General features: G+C 43.0%; 22 non-coding genes across 22 annotated transcripts; all 22 read right to left on the bottom strand.

Annotated features, from left to right (window-relative positions):
* Positions 1–410: 410 nt before the first annotated feature.
* Positions 411–483, bottom strand: TRNAV-CAC (transfer RNA valine (anticodon CAC)). The gene has a single exon. It is a non-coding gene; the product is annotated as a tRNA-Val (tRNA).
* Positions 484–1,058: 575 nt separating this feature from the next.
* On the bottom strand, positions 1,059–1,131 carry TRNAV-AAC (transfer RNA valine (anticodon AAC)). Its single transcript has one exon. It is a non-coding gene; the product is annotated as a tRNA-Val (tRNA).
* Positions 1,132–1,430: 299 nt separating this feature from the next.
* TRNAV-CAC (transfer RNA valine (anticodon CAC)) lies at positions 1,431–1,503 on the bottom strand. Its single transcript has one exon. It is a non-coding gene; the product is annotated as a tRNA-Val (tRNA).
* Positions 1,504–2,723: 1,220 nt separating this feature from the next.
* On the bottom strand, positions 2,724–2,796 carry TRNAV-CAC (transfer RNA valine (anticodon CAC)). Its single transcript has one exon. It is a non-coding gene; the product is annotated as a tRNA-Val (tRNA).
* A 1,412-nt stretch (positions 2,797–4,208) lies between these two features.
* Positions 4,209–4,281, bottom strand: TRNAV-CAC (transfer RNA valine (anticodon CAC)). Its single transcript has one exon. It is a non-coding gene; the product is annotated as a tRNA-Val (tRNA).
* Positions 4,282–4,856: 575 nt separating this feature from the next.
* TRNAV-AAC (transfer RNA valine (anticodon AAC)) lies at positions 4,857–4,929 on the bottom strand. The gene has a single exon. It is a non-coding gene; the product is annotated as a tRNA-Val (tRNA).
* A 299-nt stretch (positions 4,930–5,228) lies between these two features.
* On the bottom strand, positions 5,229–5,301 carry TRNAV-CAC (transfer RNA valine (anticodon CAC)). Its single transcript has one exon. It is a non-coding gene; the product is annotated as a tRNA-Val (tRNA).
* A 1,051-nt stretch (positions 5,302–6,352) lies between these two features.
* Positions 6,353–6,425, bottom strand: TRNAV-AAC (transfer RNA valine (anticodon AAC)). Its single transcript has one exon. It is a non-coding gene; the product is annotated as a tRNA-Val (tRNA).
* A 299-nt stretch (positions 6,426–6,724) lies between these two features.
* Positions 6,725–6,797, bottom strand: TRNAV-CAC (transfer RNA valine (anticodon CAC)). The gene has a single exon. It is a non-coding gene; the product is annotated as a tRNA-Val (tRNA).
* A 575-nt stretch (positions 6,798–7,372) lies between these two features.
* TRNAV-AAC (transfer RNA valine (anticodon AAC)) lies at positions 7,373–7,445 on the bottom strand. The gene has a single exon. It is a non-coding gene; the product is annotated as a tRNA-Val (tRNA).
* A 947-nt stretch (positions 7,446–8,392) lies between these two features.
* Positions 8,393–8,465, bottom strand: TRNAV-AAC (transfer RNA valine (anticodon AAC)). Its single transcript has one exon. It is a non-coding gene; the product is annotated as a tRNA-Val (tRNA).
* Positions 8,466–8,764: 299 nt separating this feature from the next.
* TRNAV-CAC (transfer RNA valine (anticodon CAC)) lies at positions 8,765–8,837 on the bottom strand. Its single transcript has one exon. It is a non-coding gene; the product is annotated as a tRNA-Val (tRNA).
* A 1,051-nt stretch (positions 8,838–9,888) lies between these two features.
* On the bottom strand, positions 9,889–9,961 carry TRNAV-AAC (transfer RNA valine (anticodon AAC)). Its single transcript has one exon. It is a non-coding gene; the product is annotated as a tRNA-Val (tRNA).
* A 1,423-nt stretch (positions 9,962–11,384) lies between these two features.
* On the bottom strand, positions 11,385–11,457 carry TRNAV-AAC (transfer RNA valine (anticodon AAC)). Its single transcript has one exon. It is a non-coding gene; the product is annotated as a tRNA-Val (tRNA).
* A 1,423-nt stretch (positions 11,458–12,880) lies between these two features.
* Positions 12,881–12,953, bottom strand: TRNAV-AAC (transfer RNA valine (anticodon AAC)). Its single transcript has one exon. It is a non-coding gene; the product is annotated as a tRNA-Val (tRNA).
* A 299-nt stretch (positions 12,954–13,252) lies between these two features.
* TRNAV-CAC (transfer RNA valine (anticodon CAC)) lies at positions 13,253–13,325 on the bottom strand. The gene has a single exon. It is a non-coding gene; the product is annotated as a tRNA-Val (tRNA).
* Positions 13,326–14,376: 1,051 nt separating this feature from the next.
* TRNAV-AAC (transfer RNA valine (anticodon AAC)) lies at positions 14,377–14,449 on the bottom strand. The gene has a single exon. It is a non-coding gene; the product is annotated as a tRNA-Val (tRNA).
* A 299-nt stretch (positions 14,450–14,748) lies between these two features.
* TRNAV-CAC (transfer RNA valine (anticodon CAC)) lies at positions 14,749–14,821 on the bottom strand. Its single transcript has one exon. It is a non-coding gene; the product is annotated as a tRNA-Val (tRNA).
* Positions 14,822–15,872: 1,051 nt separating this feature from the next.
* TRNAV-AAC (transfer RNA valine (anticodon AAC)) lies at positions 15,873–15,945 on the bottom strand. The gene has a single exon. It is a non-coding gene; the product is annotated as a tRNA-Val (tRNA).
* A 299-nt stretch (positions 15,946–16,244) lies between these two features.
* TRNAV-CAC (transfer RNA valine (anticodon CAC)) lies at positions 16,245–16,317 on the bottom strand. The gene has a single exon. It is a non-coding gene; the product is annotated as a tRNA-Val (tRNA).
* Positions 16,318–17,368: 1,051 nt separating this feature from the next.
* Positions 17,369–17,441, bottom strand: TRNAV-AAC (transfer RNA valine (anticodon AAC)). Its single transcript has one exon. It is a non-coding gene; the product is annotated as a tRNA-Val (tRNA).
* A 299-nt stretch (positions 17,442–17,740) lies between these two features.
* On the bottom strand, positions 17,741–17,813 carry TRNAV-CAC (transfer RNA valine (anticodon CAC)). Its single transcript has one exon. It is a non-coding gene; the product is annotated as a tRNA-Val (tRNA).
* Positions 17,814–18,033: the final 220 nt, after the last annotated feature.

The following is an 18,033-nucleotide window of genomic DNA, read 5'->3' as shown; positions in this document are numbered from 1 at the left end:
CTATTCAGCAAGCTCATCGCTCATGTGAGTAAACATGATTTTCTTGCATTTTTAGTTGAAAATCCATCTCTGAAAGTACAGCGAGCATGAGTTTTGCTTTTGTCGACGGTGATTTTTGCACAAAACCCTTCTCCCATTGTAGGGAATATGACAAAAAGAACAGATGCACTTGAAATTTGCAAAGAGACTTCGAAAAGCCGCATTCTAACAAAAAGGAATCCAAAACGGAACAAAAGCAATGTTTCTGCCCGGTTTCGAACCGGGGACCTTTCGCGTGATAACCACTTTATTCAGCTAACAGATCGCTTACGTCTTGCCGAGTATACGTGATTTTTGGATTCATAGTCAAGCAGGTGCATTTCCAATTCAGAAGACTTCTAACGTCAGCAGATTTAGCAAAAATTAAATAATGTTTCTGCCAGGTTTCGAACCTGGGACCTTTTGCGTGTGAGGCGAACGTGATAACCACTACACTACAGAAACTTCCACAATGCCGACTTTGCACAGGAAAATTGGGGGAATGTGTTTGCTGCATACCCATCGTATTTAAAAAGTCCCCAGATTCAAATGCCTATTTCCTTCAACATACATAGAAGAAGAAAACAGTCTGTTGATGTGAAATTGTATTCTTGGCAAAAGTTTGATCTGTCCAGTCAATCATTTCCGAAGAACCATTCGAAGAACCATTGTCTAAAGTCCCAATGGCCACAAATACGGTCTCTCAGCCAAAACAAATTAAAAGGGGCCATAGTCACAGAGCAAAAGGTTGGCAAATATTCCTCTCCAAAAAACAGTGGCGAGGTCACTTTCGCCACAACTCTATTCAGCAAGCTGATCGCTCATGTGAGTAAACATGATTTTCTTGCATTTTTAGTAGAAAATCCATCTCTGAAAGTACAGCGAGCAGGAGTTTTGCTTTTGTCGACGGTGATTTTTGCACAAAACCCTTCTCCCATTGTAGGGAATATGACAAAAGGAACAGATGCACTTGAAATTTGCAAAGAGACTTCGAAAAGCCGCATTCTAACAAAAAGGAATCCAAAACAGAACAAAAGCAATGTTTCTGCCCGGTTTCGAACCGGGGACCTTTCGCGTGTTAGGCGAACGTGATAACCACTACACTACAGAAACTACAGCTGTGCACATCCATGTTGAGACCGGAGTAGCATGCGCCATGTGCAAGCACTGAATGCAAGACAGAAAATGCTGTCTTGCATTCGGTACTTGCACATGGCGCATGCTGATTTAATGAGTGCAATTCAGCTTTTTCTCAGACAACATTGGCTTCAGGTTTTTGGAAACCACTTTATTCAGCTAACAGATCGCTTACGTCTTGCCGAGTATACGTGATTTTTGGATTCATAGTCAAGCAGGTGCATTTCCAATTCAGAAGACTTCTAACGTCAGCAGATTTAGCAAAAATTAAATAATGTTTCTGCCAGGTTTCGAACCTGGGACCTTTTGCGTGTGAGGCGAACGTGATAACCACTACACTACAGAAACTGCCACAATGCCGACTTTGCACAGGAAAATTGGGGGAATGTGTTTGCTGCATACCCATCGTATTTAAAAAGTCCCCAGATTCAAATGCCTATTTCCTTCAACATACATAGAAGAAGAAAACAGTCTGTTGATGTGAAATTGTATTCTTGGCAAAAGTTTGATCTGTCCAGTTAATCATTTCCAAACCTACACACATACAGCAAACAATCCCTCCCCTCTGCCTGTGATATAATTAAGGCAGTTAATGCATTAACTTAATTATCCCCAGGCAGTAAAAAATAAAAAACTCACATTTTTCTAAAGTACCATAAGTGGCCCAAAACACAACATATCCCATAAATGTTACATCACCCGACAGCTCTGATCTGGGTGAGCGACATATCCGAAAATCACCCGGATCATATCAGGGGTTCAGAAATTTCATAGAAGTCATAATTTTGCCCAGGCGAACCCGGGATTTCATGCCCAAAACAGTTCCATAGATTGGCGGCTAAGTGCCGCTGGAGGACCGACCTGGAACCGCGAGGTTTTCATGCCGAAAATAGCTCCAGGGCATTCGCGGCAAAGTCCCCTTGAAGTCTATTCGTGGTTTAAGTCAATGCGAACAAGATGGCCGCCACCGCGTGTTCCAATGTCGAATGGCGGCCACGTCGACTGTTCGGGAGTTCGAAGAACCATTGTCTAAAGTCCCAATGGCCACAAATAGGGTCTCTCAGCCAAAACTAATTAAAAGGGGCCATAGTCACAGAGCAAAAGGTTGGCAAATATTCCTCTCCAAAAACCAGTGGCGAGGTCACTTTCGCCACAACTCTATTCAGCAAGCTGATCGCTCATGTGAGTAAACATGATTTTCTTGCATTTTTAGTAGAAAATCCATCTCTGAAAGTACAGCGAGCATGAGTTTTGCTTTTGTCGACGGTGATTTTTGCACAAAACCCTTCTCCCATTGTAGGGAATATGACAAAAAGAACAGATGCACTTGAAATTTGCAAAGAGACTTCGAAAAGCCGCATTCTAACAAAAAGGAATCCAAAACAGAACAAAAGCAATGTTTCTGCCCGGTTTCGAACCGGGGACCTTTCGCGTGATAACCACTTAATTCAGCTAACAGATCGCTTACGTCTTGCCGAGTATACGTGATTTTTGGATTCATAGTCAAGCAGGTGCATTTCCAATTCAGAAGACTTCTAACGTCAGCAGATTTAGCAAAAATTAAATAATGTTTCTGCCAGGTTTCGAACCTGGGACCTTTCGCGTGTGAGGCGAACGTGATAACCACTACACTACAGAAACTGCCACAATGCCGACTTTGCGCAGGAAAATTGGGGGAATGTGTTTGCTGCATACCCATCGTATTTAAAAAGTCCCCAGATTCAAATGCCTATTTCCTTCAACATACATAGAAGAAGAAAACAGTCTGTTGATGTGAAATTGTATTCTTGGCAAAAGTTTGATCTGTCCAGTCAATCATTTCCAAACCTACACACATACAGTAAACAATCCCTCCCCTCTGCCTGTGATATAATTAAGGCAGTTAATGCATTAACTTAATTATCCCCAGGAAGAAAAAAAATAAAAAACGCACATTTTTCTAAAGTACCATAAGTGGCCCAAAACACAACATATCCCCATAAATGTTACATCACCCGACAGCTCTGATCTGGGTGAGCGACATATCCGAAAATCACCCAGATCAGATCAGGGGTTCAGAAATTTCATAGAAGTCATAATTTTGCCCAGGCGAACCCGGGATTTCATGCCCAAAACAGTTCCATAGATTGGCGGCTAAGTGCCGCTGGAGGACCGACCTGGAACCGCGAGGTTTTCATGCCGAAAATAGCTCCAGGGCATTTGCGGCAAAGTCCCCTTGAAGTCTATTCGTGGTTTAAGTCAATGCGAACAAGATGGCCGCCACCGCGTGTTCCAATGTCGAATGGCGGCCACGTCGACTGTTCGGGAGTTCGAAGAACCATTGTCTAAAGTCCCAATGGCCACAAATAGGGTCTCTCAGCCAAAACAAATTAAAAGGGGCCATAGTCACAGAGCAAAAGGTTGGCAAATATTCCTCTCCAAAAACCAGTGGCGAGGTCACTTTCGCCACAACTCTATTCAGCAAGCTGATCGCTCATGTGAGTAAACATGATTTTCTTGCATTTTTAGTAGAAAATCCATCTCTGAAAATACAGCGAGTGTGAGTTTTGCTTTTGTCGACGGTGATTTTTGCACAAAACCCTTCTCCCATTGTAGGGAATATGACAAAAAGAACAGATGCACTTGAAATTTGCAAAGAGACTTCGAAAAGCCGCATTCTAACAAAAAGGAATCCAAAACAGAACAAAAGCAATGTTTCTGCCCGGCGACCTTTCGCGTGTTAGGCGAACGTGATAACCACTACACTACAGAAACTACAGCTGTGCACATCCATGTTGAGACCGGAGTAGCATGCGCCATGTGCAAGCACTGACTGCAAGACAGAAAATGCTGTCTTGCATTCGGTACTTGCACATGGCGCATGCTGATTTAATGAGTGCAATTTAGCTTTTTCTCAGACAACATTAGCTTCAGGTTTTTGGAAACCACTTTATTCAGCTAACAGATCGCTTACGTCTTGCCGAGTATACGTGATTTTTGGATTCATAGTCAAGCAGGTGCATTTCCAATTCAGAAGACTTCTAACGTCAGCAGATTTAGCAAAAGTTAAATAATGTTTCTGCCAGGTTTCGAACCTGGGACCTTTCGCGTGTGAGGCGAACGTGATAACCACTACACTACAGAAACTGCCACAATGCCGACTTTGCGCAGGAAAATTGGGGGAATGTGTTTGCTGCATACCCATCGTATTTAAAAAGTCCCCAGATTCAAATGCCTATTTCCTTCAACATACATAGAAGAAGAAAACAGTCTGTTGATGTGAAATTGTATTCTTGGCAAAAGTTTGATCTGTCCAGTCAATCATTTCCGAAGAACCATTCGAAGAACCATTGTCTAAAGTCCCAATGGCCACAAATACGGTCTCTCAGCCAAAACAAATTAAAAGGGGCCATAGTCACAGAGCAAAAGGTTGGCAAATATTCCTCTCCAAAAACCAGTGGCGAGGTCACTTTCGCCACAACTCTATTCAGCAAGCTCATCGCTCATGTGAGTAAACATGATTTTCTTGCATTTTTAGTAGAAAATCCATCTCTGAAAATACAGCGAGCATGAGTTTTGCTTTTGTCGACGGTGATTTTTGCACAAAACCCTTCTCCCATTGTAGGGAATATGACAAAAGGAACAGATGCACTTGAAATTTGCAAAGAGACTTCGAAAAGCCGCATTCTAACAAAAAGGAATCCAAAACAGAACAAAAGCAATGTTTCTGCCCGGTTTCGAACCGGGGACCTTTCGCGTGTTAGGCGAACGTGATAACCACTACACTACAGAAACTACAGCTGTGCACATCCATGTTGAGACCGGAGTAGCATGCGCCATGTGCAAGCACTGAATGCAAGACAGAAAATGCTGTCTTGCATTCGGTACTTGCACATGGCGCATGCTGATTTAATGAGTGCAATTCAGCTTTTTCTCAGACAACATTGGCTTCAGGTTTTTGGAAACCACTTTATTCAGCTAACAGATCGCTTACGTCTTGCCGAGTATACGTGATTTTTGGATTCATAGTCAAGCAGGTGCATTTCCAATTCAGAAGACTTCTAACGTCAGCAGATTTAGCAAAAATTAAGTAATGTTTCTGCCAGGTTTCGAACCTGGGACCTTTCGCGTGTGAGGCGAACGTGATAACCACTACACTACAGAAACTGCCACAATGCCGACTTTGCACAGGAAAATTGGGGGAATGTGTTTGCTGCATACCCATCGTATTTAAAAAGTCCCCAGATTCAAATGCCTATTTCCTTCAACATACATAGAAGAAGAAAACAGTCTGTTGATGTGAAATTGTATTCTTGGCAAAAGTTTGATCTGTCCAGTCAATCATTTCCAAACCTACACACATACAGTAAACAATCCCTCCCCTCTGCCTGTGATATAATTAAGGCAGTTAATGCATTAACTTAATTATCCCCAGGCAGAAAAAAAATAAAAAACGCACATTTTTCTAAAGTACCATAAGTGGCCCAAAACACAACATATCCACAAAAATGTTACATCACCCGACAGCTCTGATCTGGGTGAGCGACATATCCGAAAATCACCCAGATCAGATATGGGGTTCAGAAATTTCATAGAAGTCATAATTTTGCCCAGGCGAACCCGGGATTTCATGCCCAAAACAGTTCCATAGATTGGCGGCTAAGTGCCGCTGGAGGACCGACCTGGAACCGCGAGGTTTTCATGCCGAAAATAGCTCCAGGGCATTCGCGGCAAAGTCCCCTTGAAGTCTATTCGTGGTTTAAGTCAATGCGAACAAGATGGCCACCACCTCGTGTTCCAATGTCGAATGGCGGCCACGTCGACTGTTCGGGAGTTCGAAGAACCATTGTCTAAAGTCCCAATGGCCACAAATAGGGTCTCTCAGCCAAAACAAATTAAAAGGGGCCATAGTCACAGAGCAAAAGGTTGGCAAATATTCCTCTCCAAAAACCAGTGGCGAGGTCACTTTCGCCACAACTCTATTCAGCAAGCTGATCGCTCATGTGAGTAAACATGATTTTCTTGCATTTTTAGTAGAAAATCCATCTCTGAAAATACAGCGAGCATGAGTTTTGCTTTTGTCGACGGTGATTTTTGCACAAAACCCTTCTCCCATTGTAGGGAATATGACAAAAAGAACAGATGCACTTGAAATTTGCAAAGAGACTTCGAAAAGCCGCATTCTAACAAAAAGGAATCCAAAACAGAACAAAAGCAATGTTTCTGCCCGGCTTCGAACCGGGGACCTTTCGCGTGTTAGGCAAACGTGATAACCACTACACTACAGAAACTACAGCTGTGCACATCCATGTTGAGACCGGAGTAGCATGCGCCATGTGCAAGCACTGACTGCAAGACAGAAAATGCTGTCTTGCATTCGGTACTTGCACATGGCGCATGCTGATTTAATGAGTGCAATTTAGCTTTTTCTCAGACAACATTAGCTTCAGGTTTTTGGAAACCACTTTATTCAGCTAACAGATCGCTTACGTCTTGCCGAGTATACGTGATTTTTGGATTCATAGTCAAGCAGGTGCATTTCCAATTCAGAAGACTTCTAACGTCAGCAGATTTAGCAAAAATTAAATAATGTTTCTGCCAGGTTTCGAACCTGGGACCTTTCGCGTGTGAGGCGAACGTGATAACCACTACACTACAGAAACTGCCACAATGCCGACTTTGCGCAGGAAAATTGGGGGAATGTGTTTGCTGCATACCCATCGTATTTAAAAAGTCCCCAGATTCAAATGCCTATTTCCTTCAACATACATAGAAGAAGAAAACAGTCTGTTGATGTGAAATTGTATTCTTGGCAAAAGGTTGATCTGTCCAGTCAATCATTTCCAAAGAACCATTCGAAGAACCATTGTCTAAAGTCCCAATGGCCACAAATACGGTCTCTCAGCCAAAACAAATTAAAAGGGGCCATAGTCACAGAGCAAAAGGTTGGCAAATATTCCTCTCCAAAAACCAGTGGCGAGGTCACTTTCGCCACAACTCTATTCAGCAAGCTGATCGCTCATGTGAGTAAACATGATTTTCTTGCATTTTTAGTAGAAAATCCATCTCTGAAAGTACAGCGAGCATGAGTTTTGCTTTTGTCGACGGTGATTTTTGCACAAAACCCTTCTCCCATTGTAGGGAATATGACAAAAGGAACAGATGCACTTGAAATTTGCAAAGAGACTTCGAAAAGCCGCATTCTAACAAAAAGGAATCCAAAACAGAACAAAAGCAATGTTTCTGCCCGGCTTCGAACCGGGGACCTTTCGCGTGTTAGGCGAACGTGATAACCACTACACTACAGAAACTACAGCTGTGCACATCCATGTTGAGACCGGAGTAGCATGCGCCATGTGCAAGCACTGACTGCAAGACAGAAAATGCTGTCTTGCATTCGGTACTTGCACATGGCGCATGCTGATTTAATGAGTGCAATTTAGCTTTTTCTCAGACAACATTAGCTTCAGGTTTTTGGAAACCACTTTATTCAGCTAACAGATCGCTTACGTCTTGCCGAGTATACGTGATTTTTGGATTCATAGTCAAGCAGGTGCATTTCCAATTCAGAAGACTTCTAACGTCAGCAGATTTAGCAAAAATTAAATAATGTTTCTGCCAGGTTTCGAACCTGGGACCTTTCGCGTGTGAGGCGAACGTGATAACCACTACACGTCAGAAACTGCCACAATGCCGACTTTGCGCAGGAAAATTGGGGGAATGTGTTTGCTGCATACCCATCGTATTTAAAAAGTCCCCAGATTCAAATGCCTATTTCCTTCAACATACATAGAAGAAGAAAACAGTCTGTTGATGTGAAATTGTATTCTTGGCAAAAGTTTGATCTGTCCAGTCAATCATTTCCGAAGAACCATTCGAAGAACCATTGTCTAAAGTCCCAATGGCCACAAATACGGTCTCTCAGCCAAAACAAATTAAAAGGGGCCATAGTCACAGAGCAAAAGGTTGGCAAATATTCCTCTCCAAAAACCAGTGGCGAGGTCACTTTCGCCACAACTCTATTCAGCAAGCTGATCGCTCATGTGAGTAAACATGATTTTCTTGCATTTTTAGTAGAAAATCCATCTCTGAAAGTACAGCGAGCATGAGTTTTGCTTTTGTCGACGGTGATTTTTGCACAAAACCCTTCTCCCATTGTAGGGAATATGACAAAAGGAACAGATGCACTTGAAATTTGCAAAGAGACTTCGAAAAGCCGCATTCTAACAAAAAGGAATCCAAAACAGAATAAAAGCAATGTTTCTGCCCAGTTTCAAACCGGGGACCTTTCGCATGTTAGGCGAACGTGATAACCACTACACTACAGAAACTACAGCTGTGCACATCCATGTTGCGACCGGAGTAGCATGTGCCATGTGCAAGCACTGAATGCAAGACAGAAAATGCTGTCTTGCATTCGGTACTTGCACATGGCGCATGCTGATTTAATGAGTGCAATTCAGCTTTTTCTCAGACAACATTGGCTTCAGGTTTTTGGAAACCACTTTATTCAGCTAACAGATCGCTTACGTCTTGCCGAGTATACGTGATTTTTGGATTCATAGTCAAGCAGGTGCATTTCCAATTCAGAAGACTTCTAACGTCAGCAGATTTAGCAAAAATTAAATAATGTTTCTGCCAGGTTTCGAACCTGGGACCTTTCGCGTGTGAGGCGAACGAGATAACCACTACACTACAGAAACTGCCACAATGCCGACTTTGCACAGGAAAATTGGGGGAATGTGTTTGCTGCATACCCATCGTATTTAAAAAGTCCCCAGATTCAAATGCCTATTTCCTTCAACATACATAGAAGAAGAAAACAGTCTGTTGATGTGAAATTGTATTCTTGGCAAAAGTTTGATCTGTCCAGTCAATCATTTCCAAACCTACACACATACAGTAAACAATCCCTCCCCTCTGCCTGTGATATAATTAAGGCAGTTAATGCATTAACTTAATTATCCCCAGGAAGAAAAAAAATAAAAAACGCACATTTTTCTAAAGTACCATAAGTGGCCCAAAACACAACATATCCCCATAAATGTTACATCACCCGACAGCTCTGATCTGGGTGAGCGACATATCCGAAAATCACCCAGATCAGATCAGGGGTTCAGAAATTTCATAGAAGTCATAATTTTGCCCAGGCGAACCCGGGATTTCATGCCCAAAACAGTTCCATAGATTGGCGGCTAAGTGCCGCTGGAGGACCGACCTGGAACCGCGAGGTTTTCATGCCGAAAATAGCTCCAGGGCATTCGCGGCAAAGTCCCCTTGAAGTCTATTCGTGGTTTAAGTCAATGCGAACAAGATGGCCACCACCGCGTGTTCCAATGTCGAATGGCGGCCACGTCGACTGTTCGGGAGTTCGAAGAACCATTGTCTAAAGTCCCAATGGCCACAAATAGGGTCTCTCAGCCAAAACAAATTAAAAGGGGCCATAGTCACAGAGCAAAAGGTTGGCAAATATTCCTCTCCAAAAACCAGTGGCGAGGTCACTTTCGCCACAACTCTATTCAGCAAGCTGATCGCTCATGTGAGTAAACATGATTTTCTTGCATTTTTAGTAGAAAATCCATCTCTGAAAATACAGCGAGCATGAGTTTTGCTTTTGTCGACGGTGATTTTTGCACAAAACCCTTCTCCCATTGTAGGGAATATGACAAAAAGAACAGATGCACTTGAAATTTGCAAAGAGACTTCGAAAAGCCGCATTCTAACAAAAAGGAATCCAAAACAGAACAAAAGCAACGTTTCTGCCCGGCTTCGAACCGGGGACCTTTCGCGTGTTAGGCGAACGTGATAACCACTACACTACAGAAACTACAGCTGTGCACATCCATGTTGAGACCGGAGTAGCATGCGCCATGTGCAAGCACTGACTGCAAGACAGAAAATGCTGTCTTGCATTCGGTACTTGCACATGGCGCATGCTGATTTAATGAGTGCAATTTAGCTTTTTCTCAGACAACATTAGCTTCAGGTTTTTGGAAACCACTTTATTCAGCTAACAGATCGCTTACGTCTTGCCGAGTATACGTGATTTTTGGATTCATAGTCAAGCAGGTGCATTTCCAATTCAGAAGACTTCTAACGTCAGCAGATTTAGCAAAAATTAAATAATGTTTCTGCCAGGTTTCGAACCTGGGACCTTTCGCGTGTGAGGCGAACGTGATAACCACTACACGTCAGAAACTGCCACAATGCCGACTTTGCGCAGGAAAATTGGGGGAATGTGTTTGCTGCATACCCATCGTATTTAAAAAGTCCCCAGATTCAAATGCCTATTTCCTTCAACATACATAGAAGAAGAAAACAGTCTGTTGATGTGAAATTGTATTCTTGGCAAAAGTTTGATCTGTCCAGTCAATCATTTCCAAACCTACACACATACAGTAAACAATCCCTCCCCTCTGCCTGTGATATAATTAAGGCAGTTAATGCATTAACTTAATTATCCCCAGGCAGAAAAAAAATAAAAAACGCACATTTTTCTAAAGTACCATAAGTGGCCCAAAACACAACATATCCACATAAATGTTACATCACCCGACAGCTCTGATCTGGGTGAGCGACATATCCGAAAATCACCCAGATCAGATCAGGGGTTCAGAAATTTCATAGAAGTCATAATTTTGCCCAGGCGAACCCGGGATTTCATGCCCAAAACAGTTCCATAGATTGGCGGCTAAGTGCCGCTGGAGGACCGACCTGGAACCGCGAGGTTTTCATGCCGAAAATAGCTCCAGGGCATTCGCGGCAAAGTCCCCTTGAAGTCTATTCGTGGTTTAAGTCAATGCGAACAAGATGGCCGCCACCGCGTGTTCCAATGTCGAATGGCGGCCACGTCGACTGTTCGGGAGTTCGAAGAACCATTGTCTAAAGTCCCAATGGCCACAAATACGGTCTCTCAGCCAAAACAAATTAAAAGGGGCCATAGTCACAGAGCAAAAGGTTGGCAAATATTCCTCTCCAAAAACCAGTGGCGAGGTCACTTTCGCCACAACTCTATTCAGCAAGCTGATCGCTCATGTGAGTAAACATGATTTTCTTGCATTTTTAGTAGAAAATCCATCTCTGAAAATACAGCGAGCATGAGTTTTGCTTTTGTCGACGGTGATTTTTGCACAAAACCCTTCTCCCATTGTAGGGAATATGACAAAAAGAACAGATGCACTTGAAATTTGCAAAGAGACTTCGAAAAGCCGCATTCTAACAAAAAGGAATCCAAAACAGAACAAAAGCAATGTTTCTGCCCGGCTTCGAACCGGGGACCTTTCGCGTGTTAGGCGAACGTGATAACCACTACACTACAGAAACTACAGCTGTGCACATCCATGTTGAGACCGGAGTAGCATGCGCCATGTGCAAGCACTGACTGCAAGACAGAAAATGCTGTCTTGCATTCGGTACTTGCACATGGCGCATGCTGATTTAATGAGTGCAATTTAGCTTTTTCTCAGACAACATTAGCTTCAGGTTTTTGGAAACCACTTTATTCAGCTAACAGATCGCTTACGTCTTGCCGAGTATACGTGATTTTTGGATTCATAGTCAAGCAGGTGCATTTCCAATTCAGAAGACTTCTAACGTCAGCAGATTTAGCAAAAATTAAATAATGTTTCTGCCAGGTTTCGAACCTGGGACCTTTCGCGTGTGAGGCGAACGTGATAACCACTACACGTCAGAAACTGCCACAATGCCGACTTTGCGCAGGAAAATTGGGGGAATGTGTTTGCTGCATACCCATCGTATTTAAAAAGTCCCCAGATTCAAATGCCTATTTCCTTCAACATACATAGAAGAAGAAAACAGTCTGTTGATGTGAAATTGTATTCTTGGCAAAAGTTTGATCTGTCCAGTCAATCATTTCCAAACCTACACACATACAGTAAACAATCCCTCCCCTCTGCCTGTGATATAATTAAGGCAGTTAATGCATTAACTTAATTATCCCCAGGCAGAAAAAAAATAAAAAACGCACATTTTTCTAAAGTACCATAAGTGGCCCAAAACACAACATATCCACATAAATGTTACATCACCCGACAGCTCTGATCTGGGTGAGCGACATATCCGAAAATCACCCAGATCAGATCAGGGGTTCAGAAATTTCATAGAAGTCATAATTTTGCCCAGGCGAACCCGGGATTTCATGCCCAAAACAGTTCCATAGATTGGCGGCTAAGTGCCGCTGGAGGACCGACCTGGAACCGCGAGGTTTTCATGCCGAAAATAGCTCCAGGGCATTCGCGGCAAAGTCCCCTTGAAGTCTATTCGTGGTTTAAGTCAATGCGAACAAGATGGCCGCCACCGCGTGTTCCAATGTCGAATGGCGGCCACGTCGACTGTTCGGGAGTTCGAAGAACCATTGTCTAAAGTCCCAATGGCCACAAATAGGGTCTCTCAGCCAAAACAAATTAAAAGGGGCCATAGTCACAGAGCAAAAGGTTGGCAAATATTCCTCTCCAAAAACCAGTGGCGAGGTCAGTTTCGCCACAACTCTATTCAGCAAGCTGATCGCTCATGTGAGTAAACATGATTTTCTTGCATTTTTAGTAGAAAATCCATCTCTGAAAATACAGCGAGCATGAGTTTTGCTTTTGTCGACGGTGATTTTTGCACAAAACCCTTCTCCCATTGTAGGGAATATGACAAAAAGAACAGATGCACTTGAAATTTGCAAAGAGACTTCGAAAAGCCGCATTCTAACAAAAAGGAATCCAAAACAGAACAAAAGCAATGTTTCTGCCCGGCATCGAACCGGGGACCTTTCGCGTGTTAGGCGAACGTGATAACCACTACACTACAGAAACTACAGCTGTGCACATCCATGTTGAGACCGGAGTAGCATGCGCCATGTGCAAGCACTGACTGCAAGACAGAAAATGCTGTCTTGCATTCGGAACTTGCACATGGCGCATGCTGATTTAATGAGTGCAATTTAGCTTTTTCTCAGACAACATTAGCTTCAGGTTTTTGGAAACCACTTTATTCAGCTAACAGATCGCTTACGTCTTGCCGAGTATACGTGATTTTTGGATTCATAGTCAAGCAGGTGCATTTCCAATTCAGAAGACTTCTAACGTCAGCAGATTTAGCAAAAATTAAATAATGTTTCTGCCAGGTTTTGAACCTGGGACCTTTCGCGTGTGAGGCAAACGTGATAACCACTACACTACAGAAACTGCCACAATGCCGACTTTGCGCATGAAAATTGGGGGAATGTGTTTGCTGCATACCCATCGTATTTAAAAAGTCCCCAGATTCAAATGCCTATTTCCTTCAACATACATAGAAGAAGAAAACAGTCTGTTGATGTGAAATTGTATTCTTGGCAAAAGTTTGATCTGTCCAGTCAATCATTTCCAAACCTACACACATACAGTAAACAATCCCTCCCCTCTGCCTGTGATATAATTAAGGCAGTTAATGCATTAACTTAATTATCCCCAGGCAGAAAAAAAATAAAAAACGCACATTTTTCTAAAGTACCATAAGTGGCCCAAAACACAACATATCCACATAAATGTTACATCACCCGACAGCTCTGATCTGGGTGAGCGACATATCCGAAAATCACCCAGATCAGATCAGGGGTTCAGAAATTTCATAGAAGTCATAATTTTGCCCAGGCGAACCCGGGATTTCATGCCCAAAACAGTTCCATAGATTGGCGGCTAAGTGCCGCTGGAGGACCGACCTGGAACCGCGAGGTTTTCATGCCGAAAATAGCTCCAGGGCATTCGCGGCAAAGTCCCCTTGAAGTCTATTCGTGGTTTAAGTCAATGCGAACAAGATGGCCGCCACCGCGTGTTCCAATGTCGAATGGCGGCCACGTCGACTGTTCGGGAGTTCGAAGAACCATTGTCTAAAGTCCCAATGGCCACAAATAGGGTCTCTCAGCCAAAACAAATTAAAAGGGGCCATAGTCACAGAGCAAAAGGTTGGCAAATATTCCTCTCCAAAAACCAGTGGCGAGGTCAGTTTCGCCACAACTCTATTCAGCAAGCTGATCGCTCATGTGAGTAAACATGATTTTCTTGCATTTTTAGTAGAAAATCCATCTCTGAAAATACAGCGAGCATGAGTTTTGCTTTTGTCGACGGTGATTTTTGCACAAAACCCTTCTCCCATTGTAGGGAATATGACAAAAAGAACAGATGCACTTGAAATTTGCAAAGAGACTTCGAAAAGCCGCATTCTAACAAAAAGGAATCCAAAACAGAACAAAAGCAATGTTTCTGCCCGGCATCGAACCGGGGACCTTTCGCGTGTTAGGCGAACGTGATAACCACTACACTACAGAAACTACAGCTGTGCACATCCATGTTGAGACCGGAGTAGCATGCGCCATGTGCAAGCACTGACTGCAAGACAGAAAATGCTGTCTTGCATTCGGAACTTGCACATGGCGCATGCTGATTTAATGAGTGCAATTTAGCTTTTTCTCAGACAACATTAGCTTCAGGTTTTTGGAAACCACTTTATTCAGCTAACAGATCGCTTACGTCTTGCCGAGTATACGTGATTTTTGGATTCATAGTCAAGCAGGTGCATTTCCAATTCAGAAGACTTCTAACGTCAGCAGATTTAGCAAAAATTAAATAATGTTTCTGCCAGGTTTTGAACCTGGGACCTTTCGCGTGTGAGGCAAACGTGATAACCACTACACTACAGAAACTGCCACAATGCCGACTTTGCGCATGAAAATTGGGGGAATGTGTTTGCTGCATACCCATCGTATTTAAAAAGTCCCCAGATTCAAATGCCTATTTCCTTCAACATACATAGAAGAAGAAAACAGTCTGTTGATGTGAAATTGTATTCTTGGCAAAAGTTTGATCTGTCCAGTCAATCATTTCCAAACCTACACACATACAGTAAACAATCCCTCCCCTCTGCCTGTGATATAATTAAGGCAGTTAATGCATTAACTTAATTATCCCCAGGCAGAAAAAAAATAAAAAACGCACATTTTTCTAAAGTACCATAAGTGGCCCAAAACACAACATATCCACATAAATGTTACATCACCCGACAGCTCTGATCTGGGTGAGCGACATATCCGAAAATCACCCAGATCAGATCAGGGGTTCAGAAATTTCATAGAAGTCATAATTTTGCCCAGGCGAACCCGGGATTTCATGCCCAAAACAGTTCCATAGATTGGCGGCTAAGTGCCGCTGGAGGACCGACCTGGAACCGCGAGGTTTTCATGCCGAAAATAGCTCCAGGGCATTCGCGGCAAAGTCCCCTTGAAGTCTATTCGTGGTTTAAGTCAATGCGAACAAGATGGCCGCCACCGCGTGTTCCAATGTCGAATGGCGGCCACGTCGACTGTTCGGGAGTTCGAAGAACCATTGTCTAAAGTCCCAATGGCCACAAATAGGGTCTCTCAGCCAAAACAAATTAAAAGGGGCCATAGTCACAGAGCAAAAGGTTGGCAAATATTCCTCTCCAAAAACCAGTGGCGAGGTCAGTTTCGCCACAACTCTATTCAGCAAGCTGATCGCTCATGTGAGTAAACATGATTTTCTTGCATTTTTAGTAGAAAATCCATCTCTGAAAATACAGCGAGCATGAGTTTTGCTTTTGTCGACGGTGATTTTTGCACAAAACCCTTCTCCCATTGTAGGGAATATGACAAAAAGAACAGATGCACTTGAAATTTGCAAAGAGACTTCGAAAAGCCGCATTCTAACAAAAAGGAATCCAAAACAGAACAAAAGCAATGTTTCTGCCCGGCATCGAACCGGGGACCTTTCGCGTGTTAGGCGAACGTGATAACCACTACACTACAGAAACTACAGCTGTGCACATCCATGTTGAGACCGGAGTAGCATGCGCCATGTGCAAGCACTGACTGCAAGACAGAAAATGCTGTCTTGCATTCGGAACTTGCACATGGCGCATGCTGATTTAATGAGTGCAATTTAGCTTTTTCTCAGACAACATTAGCTTCAGGTTTTTGGAAACCACTTTATTCAGCTAACAGATCGCTTACGTCTTGCCGAGTATACGTGATTTTTGGATTCATAGTCAAGCAGGTGCATTTCCAATTCAGAAGACTTCTAACGTCAGCAGATTTAGCAAAAATTAAATAATGTTTCTGCCAGGTTTTGAACCTGGGACCTTTCGCGTGTGAGGCAAACGTGATAACCACTACACTACAGAAACTGCCACAATGCCGACTTTGCGCATGAAAATTGGGGGAATGTGTTTGCTGCATACCCATCGTATTTAAAAAGTCCCCAGATTCAAATGCCTATTTCCTTCAACATACATAGAAGAAGAAAACAGTCTGTTGATGTGAAATTGTATTCTTGGCAAAAGTTTGATCTGTCCAGTCAATCATTTCCAAACCTACACACATACAGTAAACAATCCCTCCCCTCTGCCTGTGATATAATTAAGGCAGTTAATGCATTAACTTAATTATCCCCAGGAAGAAAAAAAATAAAAAACGCACATTTTTCTAAAGTACCATAAGTGGCCCAAAACACAACATATCCCCATAAATGTTACATCACCCGACAGCTCTGATCTGGGTGAGCGACATATCCGAAAATCACCCAGATCAGATCAGGGGTTCAGAAATTTCATAGAAGTCATAATTTTGCCCAGGCGAACCCGGGATTTCATGCCCAAAACAGTTCCATAGATTGGCGGCTAAGTGCCGCTGGAGGACCGACCTGGAACCGCGAGGTTTTCATGCCGAAAATAGCTCCAGGGCATTCGCGGCAAAGTCCCCTTGAAGTCTATTCGTGGTTTAAGTCAATGCGAACAAGATGGCCGCCACCGCGTGTTCCAATGTCGAATGGCGGCCACGTCGACTGTTCGGGAGTTCGAAGAACCATTGTCTAAAGTCCCAATGGCCACAAATAGGGTCTCTCAGCCAAAACAAATTAAAAGGGGCCATAGTCACAGAGCAAAAGGTTGGCAAATATTCCTCTCCAAAAACCAGTGGCGAGGTCACTTTCGCCACAACTCTATTCAGCAAGCTGATCGCTCATGTGAGTAAACATGATTTTCTTGCATTTTTAGTAGAAAATCCATCTCTGAAAATACAGCGAGCATGAGTTTTGCTTTTGTCGACGGTGATTTTTGCACAAAACCCTTCTCCCATTGTAGGGAATATGACAAAAAGAACAGATGCACTTGAAATTTGCAAAGAGACTTCGAAAAGCCGCATTCTTACAAAAAGGAATCCAAAACAGAACAAAAGCAATGTTACTGCCCGGCTTCGAACCGGGGACCTTTCGCGTGTTAGGCGAACGTGATAACCACTACACTACAGAAACTACAGCTGTGCACATGCATGTTGAGACCGGAGTAGCATGCGCCATGTGCAAGCACTGACTGCAAGACAGAAAATGCTGTCTTGCATTCGGAACTTGCACATGGCGCATGCTGATTTAATGAGTGCAATTTAGCTTTTTCTCAGACAACATTAGCTTCAGGTTTTTGGAAACCACTTTATTCAGCTAACAGATCGCTTACGTCTTGCCGAGTATACGTGATTTTTGGATTCATAGTCAAGCAGGTGCATTTCCAATTCAGAAGACTTCTAACGTCAGCAGATTTAGCAAAAATTAAATAATGTTTCTGCCAGGTTTTGAACCTGGGACCTTTCGCGTGTGAGGCAAACGTGATAACCACTACACTACAGAAACTGCCACAATGCCGACTTTGCGCAGGAAAATTGGGGGAATGTGTTTGCTGCATACCCATCGTATTTAAAAAGTCCCCAGATTCAAATGCCTATTTCCTTCAACATACATAGAAGAAGAAAACAGTCTGTTGATGTGAAATTGTATTCTTGGCAAAAGTTTGATCTGTCCAGTCAATCATTTCCAAACCTACACACATACAGTAAACAATCCCTCCCCTCTG

Source organism: Pelobates fuscus, chromosome 2, assembly GCF_036172605.1.
Source record: "Pelobates fuscus isolate aPelFus1 chromosome 2, aPelFus1.pri, whole genome shotgun sequence".
Taxonomy (NCBI): Eukaryota; Metazoa; Chordata; class Amphibia; order Anura; family Pelobatidae; genus Pelobates; species Pelobates fuscus.
The sequence above is the reverse complement of the archived record's forward strand: the minus strand, read 5'-3'. Positions and strand labels throughout refer to the sequence as shown.